The sequence below is a fragment of the Fundulus heteroclitus genome, chromosome 11 (genome assembly GCF_011125445.2).
Source record: "Fundulus heteroclitus isolate FHET01 chromosome 11, MU-UCD_Fhet_4.1, whole genome shotgun sequence".
NCBI classification, from domain to species: Eukaryota; Metazoa; Chordata; class Actinopteri; order Cyprinodontiformes; family Fundulidae; genus Fundulus; species Fundulus heteroclitus.
In genome coordinates this window covers 38,042,216-38,062,335 of record NC_046371.1, presented here as the reverse complement: position 1 = coordinate 38,062,335, position 20,120 = coordinate 38,042,216, and the positions used below count along the sequence as shown (strand labels likewise).

Genomic DNA, 20,120 nt, shown 5'->3' with positions numbered 1-20,120 from the left:
GAGTAATTGGAAATGCCGACAGGGACCCTGAGAAGGGGGAATAAATAAATACTAATATATTCCAACTAATAAGCTCCCATTCAGATAGCTGGAGGGAGCGTGCACTTGTTTAAGTTAAATCAACATAATTACATTAGGGTTGGTGAGGTAGACGGACACCGACTGAGGGCAGAAATTGATATGAGTGGACGGAAGACAACAGTTAAGCACAGAGGTAGTGAGGATGATGGAGAGATCACACATCGGCGCTGATAATGAACAACATCAAGTGTTCAAGGGAAGGCCAACTCACAGAAGGTCAGCAAGTGTTTGTGAGGAGGCGTCCCTAGAAAGTAAACTACATGACTGTAGCAGAAAAAGAGCAGGAATCATTTCATTGGCTCAAAACACAAGCAACTTTCAGAGGCAAGGCAAGGTCGATTTTGTAAAATTTTAGTAACAAACAATTCAAAGTGCTATAAAACCCTTAAGGTTTGCTAACCCTATTTTCAAAAAGGTTAGGAAATGTAACCAGTAAGTACCACCCTTCTAATGAGAGACATACAGTAAAAACCAGTTTTATATTGGCCTAGCTACAGTCCAGACTCAAATCTGATTCAGATGCATAATAAAATAAAACCATTCTGCAAAGAAGAATGTAAGTTATGGCAAACACTTTTAGAAAATCCCTTTATTTAATTCAAGGTCGGTGATCTTATTATTCTAAAAAACAAGGGGAAGGAACCTTAAGAGGCAAATGCATTTTTTAACTGCACTATTCCTGCTACATAAAACTAAGAAACTAGAAGTCGAGCTCCAGTTGCTGAGTAGAGACTTTAAGAGAAAGGATGGGGAACCTCTTAAACACGTTGCTTAGAAGCTCTGAGTATGCTGCAACACAGGCAGGGTGCTGGGCACAATGCCATATTGCCATGGCACCCCCCCCCCCTTTCCTCCTCTGCTGCCACCGCCCACCCCCCCCCCCCCCCCTTCCCTGCCTGCTAAGCTGAATGACAGGTGGCAGAAAACCTGATCAGCATGAGTCTTCAGGAAGAAGGAGTCCCGTCTGAAATGGGCATGCTGCCTGCTCACCCAGACCAGAGGGCCACCACATAGACGCGTCTAAACATTGTGTATGAGTGTGTGCATACATAAAAGCAGAGGAGGGGTATGTGAGGAGGTGTATAATAGACATTTTGGCTGAGGTGCTGAGCTCTGGCACTGGATCTCCAGGTTTGAAAGGGGGAAGACAGGAGGCTAGTTCCCACATATAGTCCCACAGGCGTGTCCTCAATAGCCCAGCAAACGGCTTGCTGGAAAGCAGAGGCCTCCACGACCTGACGCTGGAACTGATTTGATTCCCACCCTTCAGCACTTCGTCTTTCAGCACTGCCCCTTCAGCTAATGCTGGACTTATTCTATAGAACATTTAGCTTTAAAAACATCGACCTGTGTTACACATCGGCTGACTGAAGTACAGCACATTTATCACTCACACTGAACAACATTACAACAAACACAGAGTGCAGCGGCGGGACCAGAGCTCTATTGTATTCCCAGGACGTTTTGTAAAACATACAGTGGTCATAATGTTCTCTGTGTTTATTTCTCTACAAACTGAATCAGAACTGAAAAGCAGCAAACAATCAGAAGAGCACCAGAGCATCTTGGCACTAACCTGGGAATCCCACTGCCACGCTGGCCTTTCGATTTTACCACTCCTGTTGCTGTTATCCATTAAAGGAAAATAGGAAGGGGTAGTTGGTGGCAAAATAGCTTTCTGAAGCAATCTCTCCAGGGTTGGAGTGATTTAAGTGGGGTTGGGTGGGGGCTATGTTAGGGAAATGAGGAAGTGGGGGGGTCTCCAACCCAGGAGGAGATTTAATTAGTAAAATCTCATTAAGTCTAACAAAATTAAGCGTAAAACAATCCTTGGCGGGGAATCATGAAGGAGATTCTGAGAGAGGAGAAGCAGAGGAAGAGCGGGGAACACTCAGGGGCTGATAGCACAGGAGACAAGCTGTGATTATCTGGGTAGAGTAGATGGAACGAGTTCAGAAGAATGATGGAGGCAGTTTTATGAGACCATGAGGTACAAAGTAGGTAAAGAGTCAAAAGAAGTGATTCTACCAATACTTCTCTAACACTCTGCGCTTAAAACAACTTGCTGAGACAAAGTCAAATTAATCAAGCTCACATAACACAGAGCTCATGCTCTATAAAACTAAATGTCCAAGTCTGGTTCTTAATTAGTTTTGCTCTTTTGTTGTGAATGTGATTTAAATGGATAAACTTTACACATTAGCAAACTAACTTCTGCATTCTGAGCACATGACTCCTAATAGGTGTTGGTTTACTTGTATTATGTAGAGTTGGAGACCTTGAAAACTCACAAGTTATATGTTGAGAATGACACTGAGTCTCCAGATAAAGTGCTATCCCATTGTAAAACAATTGCTGTTGCTTTTTTATTCTCTAATTTAATTCATGGGGTACACAATTAAAAAAATCATTGAATTCTTATTTCCTTTTTTGCTAACATGGTTGTAGAATCTGAACCAGCCCATCCCTGATTTTCTTTAGTGGTTATTTATCATTTAGCCAGAGCTTAAATTGTGTGCTTCCAGTCCTTCAATTTGCAATTAGTTGCTAACATGAGGGACCAGAAGACATTTAAATTTGAAGGCTTAATACAGTCTGAACCACAGGGACAGACATTAAAATTCAAATCCTCCAAGACAATAATTTAGCACTTTTTCAACTGGCTGCCTACTGGCCAAACAGAGCAGAGCTGGAAAAACCGCTAACAACAAAATAAACGCTCTTAAAGGAGGCAAGATTTTGTGTTCTGATTAAAAGCAACTGTATCATGTACAAATATTTTAGGAAAGTACACAACAGTAAAGCCTTGAACTAGAACTCAGTCAATACCAGTCTGAGAAATAAAAGAAAGCTGTGTTTGTACAGCAGCTGTTTGCTGGCTGAAAGCAGATAAAATCTTTAAGGGGTTGGCAAATGAATTCTCTGCAAGTGAATGAATACGAATTCAGTTCATATTCATGAAGGTCTGAGTTCTTTCTAAATCCAAGAAACATTATTATGCAGCTATTTTAACCATGGCATAGGAAAATTATAAAAATAGTTTTCATTTGCTTTGGATGGATTCTGCAGCACCAGTTCTGATCTATTGCAAAGTTTGATTTACTGGCTGCTAGTAACTCATCATTTTTACTTAAGCATGCAGACAGAGGGTCATATCATATTATGCAACAGGACCTGTTCTTCATCTATGTTCTTATAATGTTTATGACAACAATCACTGTCGACTAAAAGAGGAACAGCTTATTTATAATAGCCAACACAAAACAGTAGGAAGATATTATTCATGGCAAAAATAATTCTCCAGCATTTGACACGCAGTAGTTGACCAGATAAGCCTGGCTGGCATGGATGTTTTTGGCAGCTGTCACGGTCATACATACCACTGGCCTATCAACAGAATAACATTGGTTAATCTTATGCTACATACTCTATGGAAACCTTTTACTCACCTCAGCATGCCAGATACCTGAAAATAAAAGTCAAACTTACTTTCTGATTCGTTTGGCTAATCTTATATCATAATTATTTGACCACTTGGGGAAAACGTGGTGCCCGGATGGTCAGTTGGTCCATAAATACAAGGAAGAAAAAGTAAAACGAGAGAATGATGTCACCGCAGATGTAATACACAAAGTCTGGACACAGCAGAGTCCCAAACCCTGGATCCCAATACGCACAGACTATCAAGCCCATCAAAGTTGACATAGTCACTTAGAGGACTAACACCTTTTCCAATACACCAACATACATGGTAAGATAGGAAAAAGCAGAACAGTAGAAAGACGTCACCCTCACCCTCCAACTTGATTCAAAGATGCTGATACTGTGCTGTTTGCATCAATATCAACAGAAAACGGCGACATACTGACAGCACTTTGATCGCAACTTCAACAAATCAGCTTCATTGATGGAGATTTTTGTTGTTTAATGGACTCTAGCAGCATAATAACTAGCTGTGTTCTTGTACCAGCTACCTGAACGTACTTTCCCACAGCTTTGTCAGTAAAGTGTACAAGTAAAGATTGCATGAGAAAAAGCAAGAGATAACTTACATTTAGCTGGCCCACTCCAAGCATCCAAATCTCCAGTCAGAGTCTGTGAAAACACAAAAGGGTTCCTCTGTTTATGAAGCGGTAACTACATCCAAGGAAACTGTGAATCGAGCTGATCAGTTGAAAGACATGTTCCATGTGAACCTGAGGAAATAATTAGTATTGACTTTGTAAAACGTTGTGTCCTCTCACATTCATGATCAATGCTGTTTATGGGGCAATCCTGTGCATGTGTTTGAGGATGAAAGGTGGAAAATGTCCAATCAGCTTCTGTATCAGCTTCGGCATCAGGACATACCAAGTAACTATTGCTGTCTTGTTTTTCTTTTTTTCCATCCTTCATGATTTTCAGGCCATCAAGGATTAAAAATTCAATACTCATGACATGACAGTTCAATACTTCATATGCAGTCTTTTAGTGACCCCAATGTCATTCTTTTCTTTTAGTAGCAGCTTTTCAGCAATAATCTGGTAAATTCAACAAGACCCAAGGATAAAATGAGGAAACCAGTGAAAAGGCGTTATGTATTTACTGTATTATTAGACTAAGACCCATATAACTCACACTGCCTTTCTAAGAAAGGCATCGTGAACAGAAACCTGAAGGGGATTTCAGATGTTTGGTCTGTAGAGGCCTTCCTTCCACATTCTTGACCTGCTATGCATGTATGTCGTCAATTTCTCTTAAGCCCTTTCACCAACATTATTTAATCTTTTAAAGTGACATAATTTAGACATGAAGACGAGGGCTGGCTATCTGAAAATGTTTCTCACACCTTATTCAATGCAGAAACTTTCTTTAATTTTTTTTTACAAAAATAGTAATTAATAGAAGTTGCTAAGGCAATAAGAATCTTATACTGATGATTTACCTGTGCTATTATTGTAAAGTTGCTTAGTAAAGCTTAGACAAATATCTAATTTCAGCGAAGGACACAATCTGTTTCTTAGTTCTCATTGCTGTAGTTACAGTTTTATCATAAAGTCATTTTGCCATTAAATGCCAGTGAAATCTAACTAGCACTGTGCAGTTTAGTGTTGATGTGTCGTATAGAACCATGTTGAGGTGCAGTGTACACATTGTGGCAACAATATATTTATATTATCTGGTAGCAAGCTTTATGCAGGCAGCACAGCATGACTGCTATGCATGAGCATCGATGTTTTCAGCTGAAGGTGTGTTTCATTCGCTAAAACACATGAAGAATGGATGTTTGTCGTGTGTTGTGGAATTTTACATGCACCCAGAGACCTCCATTATAGGCTGTTATAATCTGTATTTTCTAACCCACACCACACCCTGACCACGTTTCCAATAAAGTTAAGAAGAAGTTAAATTAACAAGTTAAATTAGGTTGTCATGTTGCTGTTATAATTTGCCAAAAAAAATATTTTTATCGAAATATGAGTTCAGTAAATTATACTATTTGCTGCTTTGAAGCTTTCATGCAATATTATGAACGTAGTCTACATACAACACAATGCACCAAAATCCCTGTTTTCACAAGTTGAAGAAAGGCTCCACAATTAACAAACGATGAGTTAATGAATCTGTAATCCAGGGTGATTAATTCTGTTTAGGTTTGAGTGTTTTATTTTTGTTTTGTTTTTTTGTATTTTAGATTTTAATTTAGACCCAAACAAGGGAATAAATACATTCATTTTCATATTGTTGCTCCTTAAATGATTATTGTAATTTACTATGAGAATGAATATGTTAATGCTGAGGCCTGCAGATCTGTGTGAGCCTTAGACAACACAACTAAACATGTGATCCAACTGTAAGCAAACGTGTGTTCACAGAAAGCAGCGAAACCAATCATGAATAAGACTAATAAATTACTGAATCAATCATTCATTTCACTAACAGAAAAAAAAACGTTAAAATGTGTTAGTCTTCCACCTGTACAGTCCTGTGTAAAAAGTAGGACACTGCATGAAATATTCAGTTCCTTATTCAGAAGTGTTCACATAGAAATAATTTATTGTATGATGCTGAGGTAGTTCCTGTTACACAAAGGTATTCCCCAATTTCCTCTGTCTGGCTGTCCAAATAATTCAATTTACTATCATCTGTCGAAAGGACATTATTCCGGAAGTCCTCTCCTTCACCTAAATTATCTGGAAATGTTGGTCTTTCATGTTTCTTACAAGATAAGGCAAAACAAGGCAAATTTATTTATATAGCACAATTTAGTACAGAGACAATGCAAAGTGCTTTCATGATTAAAATATAGCAAAATAAAACAGAATAAAAGCAAGTAGGAATAAAACGTGGAAACAAATAGAACATTAAAAACAGTAGGACTAAAAGTTAAACTAGTGATGTTTCAGTAAAACAGTTTAACTATAATAAACTAATGTGTTTTAATCTGGATTTAAAGGAACTCAGGCTTTCAGCACTTTTACAGTTTTCTGGAAGTTTGTTCCAGATCAGTGGAGCATAGGAACTAAATGCTGCTTCTCCATGTCTGGTTCTGGTTCTGGTTCTGGTTCTGGCAGATTGTAGGAGATAAAGGTTTCCTCCAGAACCTGCTTGAATGTCCAGGCCTGAGCATGTTGCTTGCTGTACTGAATGTCATGCACTTTCTGTTTTCCGTTCAGCTGGAACAGTTGATGTAACAATTTTTTAGATCAGCAGATAACAGGAAGGCTGAAAGGACCATTGCAAACATAGTTTATCTTTCTGAGGTTTCAACCTCTGTCATTAAAAATGGTGAGTGGAATGTTGGCTAAAATAAGATACTTTGGACAGTTAACGATGTCAACTCAATAATAATTTTGTCTTTGTGCTAAAGTAACAGCACAGCCTGTTTTACAGCAACTTCTCCCTTATACATACAATCACACACACACACACACACACACACACACACACACACACACATCCTTCTTTAATGTACATGCTGAGGACCGTGCCTTGTCTTCCATAGACTTCCATTCATCTTCAAGCCTTTCTATGGCCTAACGCTGACTCTAGCCCTAACCTAACGTTTACAGGTTTATACCTAACTTTAACCCAAACCTAACTGATACCTAAACCTAACCTGTAGCCCAGAATAAAGTGAGCACCAACAAAAGGCCCTGACTTTACATCAAATTCCCCACTTTACTAGTAAAATCAGCAATACATGTTCTCGCTCAACTGCAAGTACAAGAACACACACACACACACACAAATACATGTCATGCTCCATTACTTCTGCTCCTAAGTTAAATAATTGACCATTTATGGCAAAAAGACAGAAATATGTTCCATACTCTGCCTATATTTTATCTTAGTGTATATCTTATATAGACATCCAAAACAGCTAAGATCCTAACCAGCAGGTCAAAGTAGGGCTGGACAATAACTCAATAACAATATATAGTTTGGTAGATGTATATCGATGATGGGGAAAAAAGGGTCAATAAAAAGTTTAATAGAATAACAATTTTCCTTCCTTTTGCATTCTAGCCATGTAGATTAATATTACAGTCATTAAATCCTCCCAACCAATCACAAACGCAGACCCAGGAACCAAGCTCCGCCCCCTTTAAAGAGTTCAGAGAGCTTAGTTTAAAAACAGTTTTGGTAAAAAAGTTATTGAATAAAAGGTTGAGTTTGAATTAAGCGTTTGTGTGTTCTGTATGTAAAAACAGGTTGCTAAGCAACAGTATTAAATGGCCAGGGCTGCACTTAAAATGTGTTTTGAATTTGTTGATAATTATCGAAATCGATCAATATTATTTTTATTTTACTGATATTCTTTTTTTCTATATTGTCCAGCGCTAGGTTAAAGCTTTACATTAATCAGAAACTCTAATTGGTCTACATCTGGCCACCTTTTTTAAATCAAAGCAAAGCACACTAAAATCTTCTCTGGGCAGTAAAACTTTCTACCTATGAAGAAAATGATGTTACGTGACATAGCTCTGAAAATGTTTAGGTTCTTTTTATTTAAACAGAGTAAATCAAATTCATTTAATCCAAAACCTTTTTTAATAACTGGTCAAATGAAATTTGTCAGTGGGACATAATTCCACTGAGCAGCTGACTGACTGGCCACATTTGAGCCACACGGCGCACATGTAAAAGATTTAAGTTCAATCAAGCATTCAAGGTCAGACACCTGATCTTTCGCTTAAAGCTCCACTTGAACAGTGGGAGTGTGGCCTCACAGCAGGCTGCCACCTCCTACAATCTGCTAGGAAGGAGCCTCTGAAGGGATGGTATTTAAGCAATTCCTGCACATCTCAGCAGGGACCACTGTGTGTGTGGTAGCTAGATGTGACCAGAAGAAGGCACAAAAATAGACATTTTTGAGTTAGGGTTATTAATCTATCTCAAGGTGGGAGCAAGAGTAAATATGTTTTATTATATTAGATTATTATTTTTTAATTCTAAGTAAAATGTCTAAGAAAGTCCATGGAACGGCTCACAATATCAATAAAATCTGTTTGAAACTGGAAGTGCTTTTATTTATTGATGCAATATATACCTCATTAAGTTAAAAAATAATCAAGTAGAATTGTGTTTAACAATGAATTAATGGAAGCAATCAATATAGAGATAGCAAGAGGAAACACCCAACTGTAGAACTGGGAACTTGATTTCCACTTGCCTTATTCTGAATTGTTCAGGATTTAAGATTCAAAATAGCTAAAGTTAATAGTTAAAGATAATAGTTCATGACAGTGACTGTAGCGCATATTCAAAGTGTTGCTGCCATAAAGAAGTCCCTAATATGCTGTCTTTGGAAACCTGTCCAATCAAACCAGAGCAGAGCTGTGCAAAAGAATTTCTAAGGTTTCTTTCAACCACAAAGAAAACATTTTACTCTCTGCGGAAATCCTTTCCATAGTCCTCCCTAAGCTCCAAAGACCCTCACTCCCTCTGCCGTCCCTCCAACCGCTGTCTGAGATCCTACTGAAGCGTCTCTGTCTACTGAAACCTGACACACACACACACACACACACACACACACACACACACACACACACACACACACACACACACACACACACACACACACACACACACACACACATATGACCCTTTAGGGACACAGTTGACCTTCCTGCCCATGTCATGTCAAAGTAAATCAGAGCAGGAGCCAGAGCAGTGAGGGGCTCCACCCAGGGGGCTGGAGGTTTAATCACTGCCTTCCTTATAAATGACACAGAGGAAACATTAGCATTCCTGAATCAGCCCCTCATGGCTCACACTGCCTCCACAAACGTGGACATTGGTTCGTACAGTGCTGGTCAGATGTTTATATCCACTCATTATGGGCATGAATGTCATACTAATTCAGGGCTTTTAATGATTCATTTCAACCATTCTTTTTTGGTAGTGTACCATAAATAATTTTAAGGAATTTTAAGCACAATAATTGGGAGCACAAATTTAACTTCATGATGGATTTCCTATAATCCACACGTTACAAAATTATAACATACGAGCCTAAAAATAAACCCCAACAAATATTAGGTTAAAGGTTGCTACATTCCAGCAAAAGCAAACACTTTTGAAACCATGACCAAGACCCTAGGGTGACACTGACTGAGTCTAGATATTTCATGCTTTCTTAACATAAACGCTTCATTTAAATACTCTAGTTTACTCACACACAGGTGCCACTCCAAAACCAGTAAGATATTTGTTTGGGATTATTCTCCCGTTGGACCACCCACATGGACGGGTCAAATGCCCTGGCAAAAAAAAAAAAACTATTATTGTCAGATGAAATGAAGATCTGGACTTTGTTCTCATCCTTGGATTTCCCTGTCTCGTCTTGTCCCTGTCAGACTCCTGATCAGCTTCTGTTACTTGGCTGTAGAAACAGCTCATCAGGGCCAATGCCCCCTCCCAGACTCTGGGAAAGTTAGTGGCTTTTCTCCTGAATCTTACATTGCTTGTTGATTCCTTCACAGTCGTTAACATTTGTCCTCTTCTTGCAGTTGTTTCCTGTCAGAGCTTACAGTAGATTTCTTGTTCACCACCAGTGAATTGTTTTAGTAAATTGTTTAAATCACTTACCCCATAAGGCTAAATTACTAGATCCTCTGTCAGTTGCATTACAGAATAATCTGGCCAAAATGGACCCATCGTTATCGCAGCAGTGGCGATCTGGTGTGGAAAAGTCTATTGCTGGTTGAAATTCTTTAATCATGTAGATCATTAATTTGCTTTAAAGGAGCAATAAGCAATATTTCACCACTAGGTGGTGCTTGAGCACTGTCTGTAGACCAAAACAAGCTGCCACCCGGCCCCTCCTTTTCCTTCTCACCCTTTCCTCCTATCCACATATTTGCAAAGGATAAAAATACAGTTAAACAGCGTCACGTTTCGGAGGAACATTTCTAGTGAAGAAGTATGTAACTCATAACTTTAAAATGCTGTTAGCAAGAGAACATTTTCATCTGCTGGGGGTGCTCTCCTCCATGTTGCTCCAACGCTCCGCTGCTATGCCAATGGTATTTTAGAGCAAGGAGGAGCTAAGCCCTGAGTGGCAGCTGTTCACATGCATGTACATGCACACGTGGTCGGCCCAGCTATGTAAACAAGAGACTGGAGAACAACACAGAGCGATGTGGTGTAACGTCAGACCATATTCCATTTGAAATATTACCTTTTTAATTCTTCGCCTTTTTTTTTTTTCTTTTTTAATCTAAAATAATTTTAGAAATTTTGCTTATTGCTCCTTGAGGTTTCAATGCATCCACTGGCACCCAAGCTGTTAGTTTGACTTATCAGGCCAATCAGGATGATGAGTTGTGCCTCCTTTTCAGCCCCAGGTTTTGCTTTTCATAAACCTCTGCTTATTCCTCCTTAGGTATTTAAAGGTAATATAGATCAATGCCATTCATTTCTCATCCAATGTGAAATCAATTGTGAGCTACAACCCTCTTCTTTTCCCACGGCATCATCGTTCTCCTCTTTGTGACTCGTACTGAGAATTCTCGAAAGAACTGATTCAAACATTTGATCCAGTTCTTCCTGACATAGAGGCGGTCAGAGGATTGTCCTTAAACCAGGGTGGAAGATCTGTCACAAATTACTAATTACCACACAATCGCCCCAGATAGTCGTTGGAATCAGTAGGCACTCATGGAAATGTGATTTTCACCAGACCAAAACTTCTTTTTAGGATTCAGCAATACACCCAACCAAATCACCATGGATCCTGCCAGGATTTCTGCTGTTCAGGATTGGCCTACTCCATCTGATCACAGGAAGCTCTAGAGGCCCTTGAGCTGTGCTAACTTTTATTGTTGTTCATAAAAAACAATAGTCAGGTCCATCTCTGCTACTCTCTGTCCACCAAGATCAAGTTTGCATGGACAAATCAGGCTAAACCGCTCTTTACCACTGTGACTGTTCTTTAAACCCCAAATCCTGAAAAAATAGTTCTTTCTAGAGGTTGATGCCTCAAACTCAGGTGCAGATATTGGACAGCCAGCTTTTGACAATAAGATTCACCTCCTGTGCCTTTTTTCAGCAGGACATCAACCCTAAAAATGGAGCCACAGTTACAGTGAACATTTTAGGTCAAAGCTAGTAGAATATATCTTCTAAATAGTCCAGAACTAAATCCAAGTCAACAGAGAATCTGAGGTAACATTTGAAAATGGATCACACACACACACACACACACACACACACACACAAATACACAATGTGTGTGTGTGATACAGACTTTTTAGATGGGGGGGGGGGGGGGGGGCACCACCAGAACTGTGATCCGACAATCTCAAATGCCTTCTTAAGTCCTTGGTGACAAAGCAGATGATATTAATGTAAGCAACCTAATGAACCAGTTAGTCAGGAAAGAACAGATGACTCCTAGGACAGAAGAAAGATCTAAAGATGGTTCAGGAGGGCTTCCTTAATCTCGCTCTTCAAATCCAACTTAGTGGTAGCGGGTCTAACAGACTCCATCCATCCATTTTCTTACACGCTTATCCCTGTTGGGGTGATGAGGGATGCTGGTGTCTATCTCCAGCTGTCAATGGGTGAGAGGCGGGGTACACCCGACAGCCATTCACCCATTCACACACACATTCACACCTAAGGAGAATTTAGAGGCCAATTAACCTAACAGTCATGTTTTTGGACTGTGGGAGGAAGCCAGAGTACCCAGAGAGAACCCACACATGCACAGGGAGAACTCTTTGTTCTGTAATGTTCTCTAAAAACAGCTGTATGTATGGTTAGACTAAATATATGCTGTTTATGACTTAAGTACCTCATGAAGGCAGCTGACTGTACTACATCTCATTCAGGGGTATCAGATTAAGAGAGATGGGGAAAACATACATGCAACATTTTTCAAGATTTAATGGATAAAAGATTAAGAAAGCCTTGCACAATTATGCTCTACTTTGTCTGTCACATAAACTCCATATGACACAGATTGAAGTTTGCTTATAAGACAAAATATGTAAAGGTTCACAAGTAATGAAAACCTTCACAAGGAGATTGTTAGACATGAAAATGAAAGTATAATTGCATAACTTCAGGTGAAGTTAAGGCTAAATGAGCTCCAAGCACGGTACTGCTTTTCTGGTAAAATGTGCATCTTCTCAACATGATTATCTTACTGTTGCAGCTTGTAAAACGTTTGCTCAGATCACTGACATAAGCTCAGAACCATAAGGAAACCTTGATTAGTTCAGTTTCACTGCACACCTAAAAACCACAGGACTGAATATTCTCAACTTTCTGCCCAAACCTTCCTGAATAAATGCACATTTGATAAGGAAAAAAGTTCCCTCCAGATGGACACCTTGGGTTTGTCTGGGTTCAGTTTGTCAGGAGTTTTGGGGTCAAGGTGTAAAGGGAGAACCAAAGACCTGTTTCCCACAATTCCTGCGCTTCAATAGCCCCCCAGCTGTTTAAGGGCTTCCATAACAACAGCTGCGCAGGTTTAGTGGTTCCTGTTGCCATGACAACTGCAGGATCAATTGGCATGCACAGACTCGTTGTGCTAATAGGAAAAGTGACATTATGCCACAATTTCATTTCAGTAAAATAATGGAAATTAGAAATGGTACTAAGATTTAAAGAGACACAAAGAAAAGGTTAATAATTTTTGTATGAAAATGTCAGGCTGTTTTAAAACATGCAATAATTTTACACTCTAGACAATCTAGACTAGACAATCACTTGTGCCTGCAAGCAACTCATTTTACATTTAACATGACCTAAGTGGTGAAGTTAAAAGAAAACAGCTTAATACGTCTTAATGCCTGGCAGCTGTATGTGCCACAGATCACTGGTCGACAGGATGTAAAACAATCAGAAATATTTTGGTTCGCCTCAAAAACAGGATATCGGGTCACTTGGCCACTGTAACACTTCTATAGTCACTTTGCAAGAGGAACAAAGGACCAAACTGAGCTCTCCTTGAGATTTACGTATTAGGAGCCATGTGCAAAACCCTTAGGTTGACGCTGCTTTTATTTCTTAGGCCTTTTTTAACTGTTCTTGGGAATTATTTAGGACTTAGGATGGGAATGCAGGCGCTCCCATAAGGGTAACCTGAGCTGCAAAAGTATGAGAGTGGGTGTAAGTTCAGCATTTAATGACCACACAGTTGATCCAGGCAGCTGTGGTAGACAACAAACCATGAAGACATCCTAAATCAAAGGAAGCATCCAGCATCGCTGGCACACATAGGGTTCAGCAGGACAAGAGCTTCCCGAACTTCGTGTCTCTGATACTTGTCTGATACTTGACATTGATTATTTCTCCTATTGTCACAGAACATGATATTCTCTAATGAACAATGAAGCGGGCTGTCTGGGGGGCAGACAGGAATCTACAGCTAAAAATACCTCCACCATGATGACTCAGTTCAGACTGAACAAAGACAAAAAGTCCTGTTAATTTCCTCCAGTCTGGGCTTTGGCTGAAGGTGTCGGAAAGAAACTTCCAGTGCTCATTGGCACAGATGGATTCTTTAATGAACCCAAGTGCATTTAGGAAGAGGACAAAAAACAACTTAAAGGGTTCCAGATTAGGTCACCCAAACGGATGCTAATGATGTAAAAAAAAAAGATCATTTAGATGAGACTTAAGGTGTTTGGTAAGGGCATGTTAGGTGGTGGTCAGTAAGATCTACTTGCTGGATATCATTTGTAGAGTGTGAGCTGCTTACCAGTGTCAATGTGTACACAGGTTTTAAAAAGCTACAGTCTGGCCTTATTCCTACCAGTGTTACCGCAGAACTTACTGAGGTTGTAAGCTTTGTTAAAATCATACATGTTGCAGTAAAGCAGTGTACACTGACAGCTAATCATATGTAAGGGGCCGTATTTTTCAAGTAACTGTAGTTCTATTACATTCATTCTTACTTTTTTCTGCTTCGATAAGCAGACACCTAAGAACCTATCCCTGCTAATCTGGTCCTTGAGTTAAAAAACAGATCAGCCAAACAGTGGCTATTTCACAAACCTTAAACTGAACTGATGTTTTATGATTGGTAATGATCCGTTAGTGTAAATAGCATCCTTGTATTTCCATCCATGACAGCATTCTACGACAGAAAATTTTCAGAGACATAATGTTATAGATAAAGCCGGATTAAGGGCAAACTAAATTAAATTTTGTATCTCAATCCTCAACAGTAAAGTTGAGGAAGCAGCTAAGCATGCTGCTCTACTCTTTCTCATGTTATCGTCCCAATCAACCAGTGAAGCTGATACTTTGATCCATTATGTTGTTTGTCTACTTGGAAGAATTCTGATCAGAAAGTCACAAATATAATTCACAACAACCGTGATATGTTATAGAAATATAGGTTACCTTTTAAGTTTAAACAGAGGTTAACAGTAAAAAAACATTATTGTATATGTTCTATATTGTTTATTCTGCCCCCAAGTTTTATTTTAGTTTACTTAGTTTGAACTCGGTTTGTGTAAGAACACAGGTTTAAGGCTGCCTTACACGACAGATATAAAGGTCAGTGTAATCCTGTTTGCTCATCCCAATATCTATTACTTTTCAACAGAGCAAAACCTCAGCGGGGATTTTCTGAATTACACATTTATCAATGTCTGCCTATGTTATTGGATTTCAACCCAACTTCCCAAATGTAATAAAAGAAATGTAAGTCATAAGATTTTATGTGGTGAAATATGTGAACACACACTTCAATACTATTGCTCTGTCAAAAATTCAGCCTTTTGGTTACTCACTTACAAAAAGGCTCAGAAAAAAATAGGCAAGAGGTATCTAGCTGAATTTTAGTGAGGACCACTTCAGAATCAACAATTCACAGACATTTGGTGGACAAATATAAACAGCATGATTTTGCTATGCAGCAAAAAGAAAAAGGGAAGGTTATGAGTTCTTAAAGTGTGATATACTAAAAGACTCATTAAAATATTTCCTATTCATCCCATATTTACATGAAAACAATCTCAAAATGAGTGCATTCAGGTGCTTTTCAACTCTCTGTTGGTCAGGAAGCTTATGAATATGTAAGCTTGTTGCCCAGCAGCATGCTGACATTATTACATACATATTGAGTCAGTGTGTCATTGTTGTTTTGTACCTGTTAACCTGGATTCTTAAGCTCTTTCATTTTAGATTTAAATTGGTAGAACTCTTTAAAATTGTGTATTTTATTTGAAGTAACTCCATTGCTGAGATCAATACCAACGTCTGTCTCTAAACATACAAGATAAGAAAGACCATGTAGGAGTCCAGCCAGTCAGAAAATGCTCTTTTTGGCCTGAGCCTATATTTATATCTCATTTCATAAATTCTACAATATTTCAACCAACTAACCCCAAACCCAATCCAAGAGGTAGGAGTGTTCAAGCAATAAATCCCTGTTTCAGGAGCTAGGCAGTAGTCTTGGTACATGATCCCACTACGGGCCCCATGAGCACAAAGGTGCACAGATTTCATACTGAAAGTTAGCAGAAGGGAGAGATGTTAAAAAAAAATCTGATCTATGAAACTGTGTGTACAGATGTTACAGCACACTTTTCCTTCAGAACTCTTACAGCACCTGTATGTGCTGCCTGAACCGCCCCCTTCCCGCCTACTAATGAATATGCAAAGCACTACAAATACCCAGAGGGCTCAAACCCATTTGCGTCCAAATAACCATGGCAACGGCGCTGGTCAGTAAAGCAAGGAAGAGGAGATTCACTGAATGTGAAATAGAGGCGTTAGCGTCAGAGGTGGAGGCAAGAAGTACAACCTTATTTGGGATTAATTTCACTGGTATCAGTAATAAAATCAAAATGGAGTAGAAGACGGTGGCAAATACTGTAAATACGGCATGAGTAGAAGGCAGACATGTGGCCGACAAGAAAAAAGTGGTCTGACATTGGCATTTTCCAGATTTCTATAAGCAGCGCGTTACCATAGACACTATATCAGGATCAATGCAGTCCTATAAGCAGATTCAGGACATCACATAAAACAATAAACTTACCTAGAAGCCAGTTATAGCCAACAGCCCCTACTTGAAGTCGCTTTCCAACAGTACCATTCCGCAGTATGAAAGACTCGTGTTGCACCAGGCACACATGTCACAACATTTGTTGGTCACATTTGCGCCACCATGTTGGTGAACTTAGCTGGGCAGCATACAGATGATGCCACTGTAGGCATGGCAGAGAGCTCATTCTGACACACCACACATGTTAGCCAGCTCTCTCTGAAATGCACCAGCTGCAAGAAAACCCAGCTTAGTGAATACTTTTTAGATTCATACACTTGGACCAGCAACACAAGGCTCCTAGTGTACCTCTATAACGATGGTACCAGTTAGATGCAGTGCTCCATGATGCTCTTAGCATCCTGAAATGACTTATAAGCCCCTCATCATTATTTACCAGCAGGTCATCAGGATCTCTGAACACACCCTCCCTTGGCATTCTTCCATTGGCGATGTCCTCCAGCAGAGCCAAGGCTGCCATTGCTCCACAATTATGCACACCTGAACACAGCTACGTATGGACGCTCTAGGACCGCGCTGAAAAAGATGAGTGTTTAAAAGAGACTTAGAATCATCTAGATCCAGCAGACCTCACGATAAAGAGGGACTGTTCTAGAGGTTAGGACCTGCGGCTGAAAAGGTTCTGTCTCTCCTGGTCACAAGCCAAGTCCTTGGAAAACTAAAAGCTCTTTGAAATCTACTTGAAATGTGTGGGTGTTAAAGTTCTTTAAGATAATGAAGTGCCAGACCATTAAGACATTTAAAAACTAAATCTCAAAAACAATTATAAATTCTAAACAGGCAGCAAGTGGAGGGAATACAACATCCAAGCGGTGCCATGCTGTCTTGTCCCCGTTAGAAGACAGGCAGCTGAATTCTGGACCAGGTGTAGACAGTGAAGAAGACACTGATCAATTCCATTATAAAGGGAATATATCAGTCTAGAAATAATAGAAATATGAATAACACTTTCTAGGACATTATGAGGAAAATAATCTTCAGCTTTACTCATAAACCTCGGATGATAAAAACTAGAATGGACTACTGCACTGATCTGGTTATTGAATAAAAGTCTACTTCTAACATGTTTCACTTTAGGAGCTCTCTTAAGGCCTAAAATGCTTTGTGAATAATCCTTGAATTATACGATTTTTCTTAAAATGACGTAACACAGAGCTATTTTAGGATTTTTTGAATACGGGCACTAAAGTAGTACAGTTTCAGGTCTGTGACAAGACTTAAAACCAGACTGAAACTTTTCATAGAAGCTGCAGGTACTCTTGTAGCTGAATAAAAACCACCTTCTCTAAAAGTTAAGAAAGAAAGGGTAATTTAGAAATCAACCAAAAGTTTGCCCTTTATAAAAAGCAGTTGGACCATGGCATGTTTAAATGTAGCCGAAACACAACTTGAGGAGAGAGAGGTATTAAAACGATTTCAAATCTAGGGACCTACAACATTGAAAACATCCTTCCAAAATGTGGGTGGGACACTGTCGCCTGCAGGGCAACGTGAAGCCCTCAGCTTTAAGACTATCTGTGAAATCTGAGATATAAGCATGGGTTGAAAATGATCTAAGATAGCTGAGGATACAGGAGGTACAGCACGGTCACAGGTGCAATGCGAAGGTAAAAACCTGCCGGCACAAAGTAAAACAGGAGTCAAACAAGAAGATTCAGAGGGATTCAGAAGAGAATTCAGAGAATTAAAAATAATTTGAATGAGTCTTAACAGTTCTACCAGCAGCCTCATTGTAAAACAGGAACCTGAAGCCTGTTCTTCCACTTTCTCTCTGCGCTCCAGAAGCAACCATGGTCCACAGTGTGAACCAGTCAGCTTTTACAAGAGAGACTAAAAACTGTATTACTGTAACAAAGCATCTGGTGTCAAACATAGCCTGTGTGTTGGTGTTCTAACGAAGAGATGTTAAAACATCCACAACCTTAATTCTATACGTCCCACCCACAAATTAACACATTTTACAGAAGTCTGCAAATTGCTTGGATTCTATTTAATTTGCTGAATGATGTGACCGTCTGTTTTCACCAGTGCAGAATAATGGAGCTGTACTTTGGATTTTAACAGTTTTATATTGTGACATCAGTGGCAGCTCCAGAGATGTTTTTCTGCAGGTGCTAAGGGGGAGGGGGGGGGGGGGGGGGGCTAAGTATTGTAATTCAGGTGTTATGAAGGATAACTCATTTTCACATTTCTCAACACACACAGACGGAACTACAAGCAAATGTGCACCCAGAACTTTGATATCTGCAACAGCCACCAATAAAGTCCAAATATTCATTTGTGGTATTCTGCTGCTCAATTAAAGCAAACATGAAGTGCAACAATGAATTAACTGTATTCTGTTTCCCCAGACGCATCCATAGACATTTAGGCAGAAAAAAAATGATACTTTTTTGCATTAAACGTTCCTTTCAATTAGCGCCTTAAATAAACAAATAAGTTCCGGTACTCCCCTTAATGTGATACAAATATGATGGGTAATACTTTTTATATAGATCTATAAATACATCTATAAATCAACAGTTTCATTGTACAGAAATGACAAAGAATAAAGTCAATCCTAAATCAAATCCACATGAGCCAAGATCAAAGTGTCATGAAGCCACTTCTATTAACTTTAAGGCCCATTGTGTTATTATAGACATGAAAAATAACATAAAAAACTAAAAATATAAAATCAATAATCCTTAAAAATACAAAAAAGTGATGTTTTAGACTTAAGATTTCAATAAGCTTACAGGTTACAGTTTCCTTCTGTAACATATATAGAATTAGGCCTGGCCTCAACAAACCCATGCCACCTTATAAATGTACCTTTAATCTGAAAATATGTTAGTATATTTAAAAACTCAATACATTGACCAGCCATACACAGGGTCTCTGCATACATATTTAAAGATCTAATCATATTTAATTGTCCATCAGGTAAGGAGCTGTATACAGAAAGTATGAAATTTAAAAGGTAATCTGCCCTGAACGTGTGTATTTGACTGGAGGAGAACCAAAACAAGCTGTGTCTCCTTCCACCACACACAGGGATAGATAGGGATAGGAGATAGTAGAGGCTGAAAGATAAAGTAAAAAGAAAACATGAGGCATACAGTGAGAACGTTTGACTCCATCAGGAATTTATGAGAGTTTTAGTTCTTTGAATAATGGAAATATAACAGCAGGTTTTTTACATACAGTACAATGTTAAAATGTGAAATACTAATAATTATTTAGAAAACAGTAGTCTTGATCTAAAAATAATGGTGATGACTGTCACTGACAATGACCTACTTTAGAATTAAGAGATCAGCTTAATTGAAAAAGTCTCCAGCAGGTCTTGGGTTCATCTTTGCTGGACTTGTTCGGAGCTTCCAGCCTCTCCTTTCCTCAGAAGCATCATCTGACCAACAGTCTGGCCTCTGCTCATCTTATCTGACGTATTTTTTACTTCTCTTTCTGCAGCTAAATCATCAGCATCAGGATCCCTGTTACATGTGCTAATGCTAGCTTGTGGAGTCTGACCTCCGTTTAT

The 20,120-nt window shown here is 39.1% G+C and overlaps 1 protein-coding gene across 1 annotated transcript in view; it reads right to left on the bottom strand.

The window, feature by feature from the left end:
• Positions 1 to 20,120, bottom strand: part of pknox2 (pbx/knotted 1 homeobox 2) — a 176,174-nt gene that overhangs the window by 134,255 nt on the left and 21,799 nt on the right. The window contains exon 2 of the mRNA XM_036143488.1: positions 4,134 to 4,176. The gene's annotated coding sequence lies outside the window, so the exon portion shown is untranslated. The remainder of the gene's footprint in view (positions 1 to 4,133; positions 4,177 to 20,120) is intronic.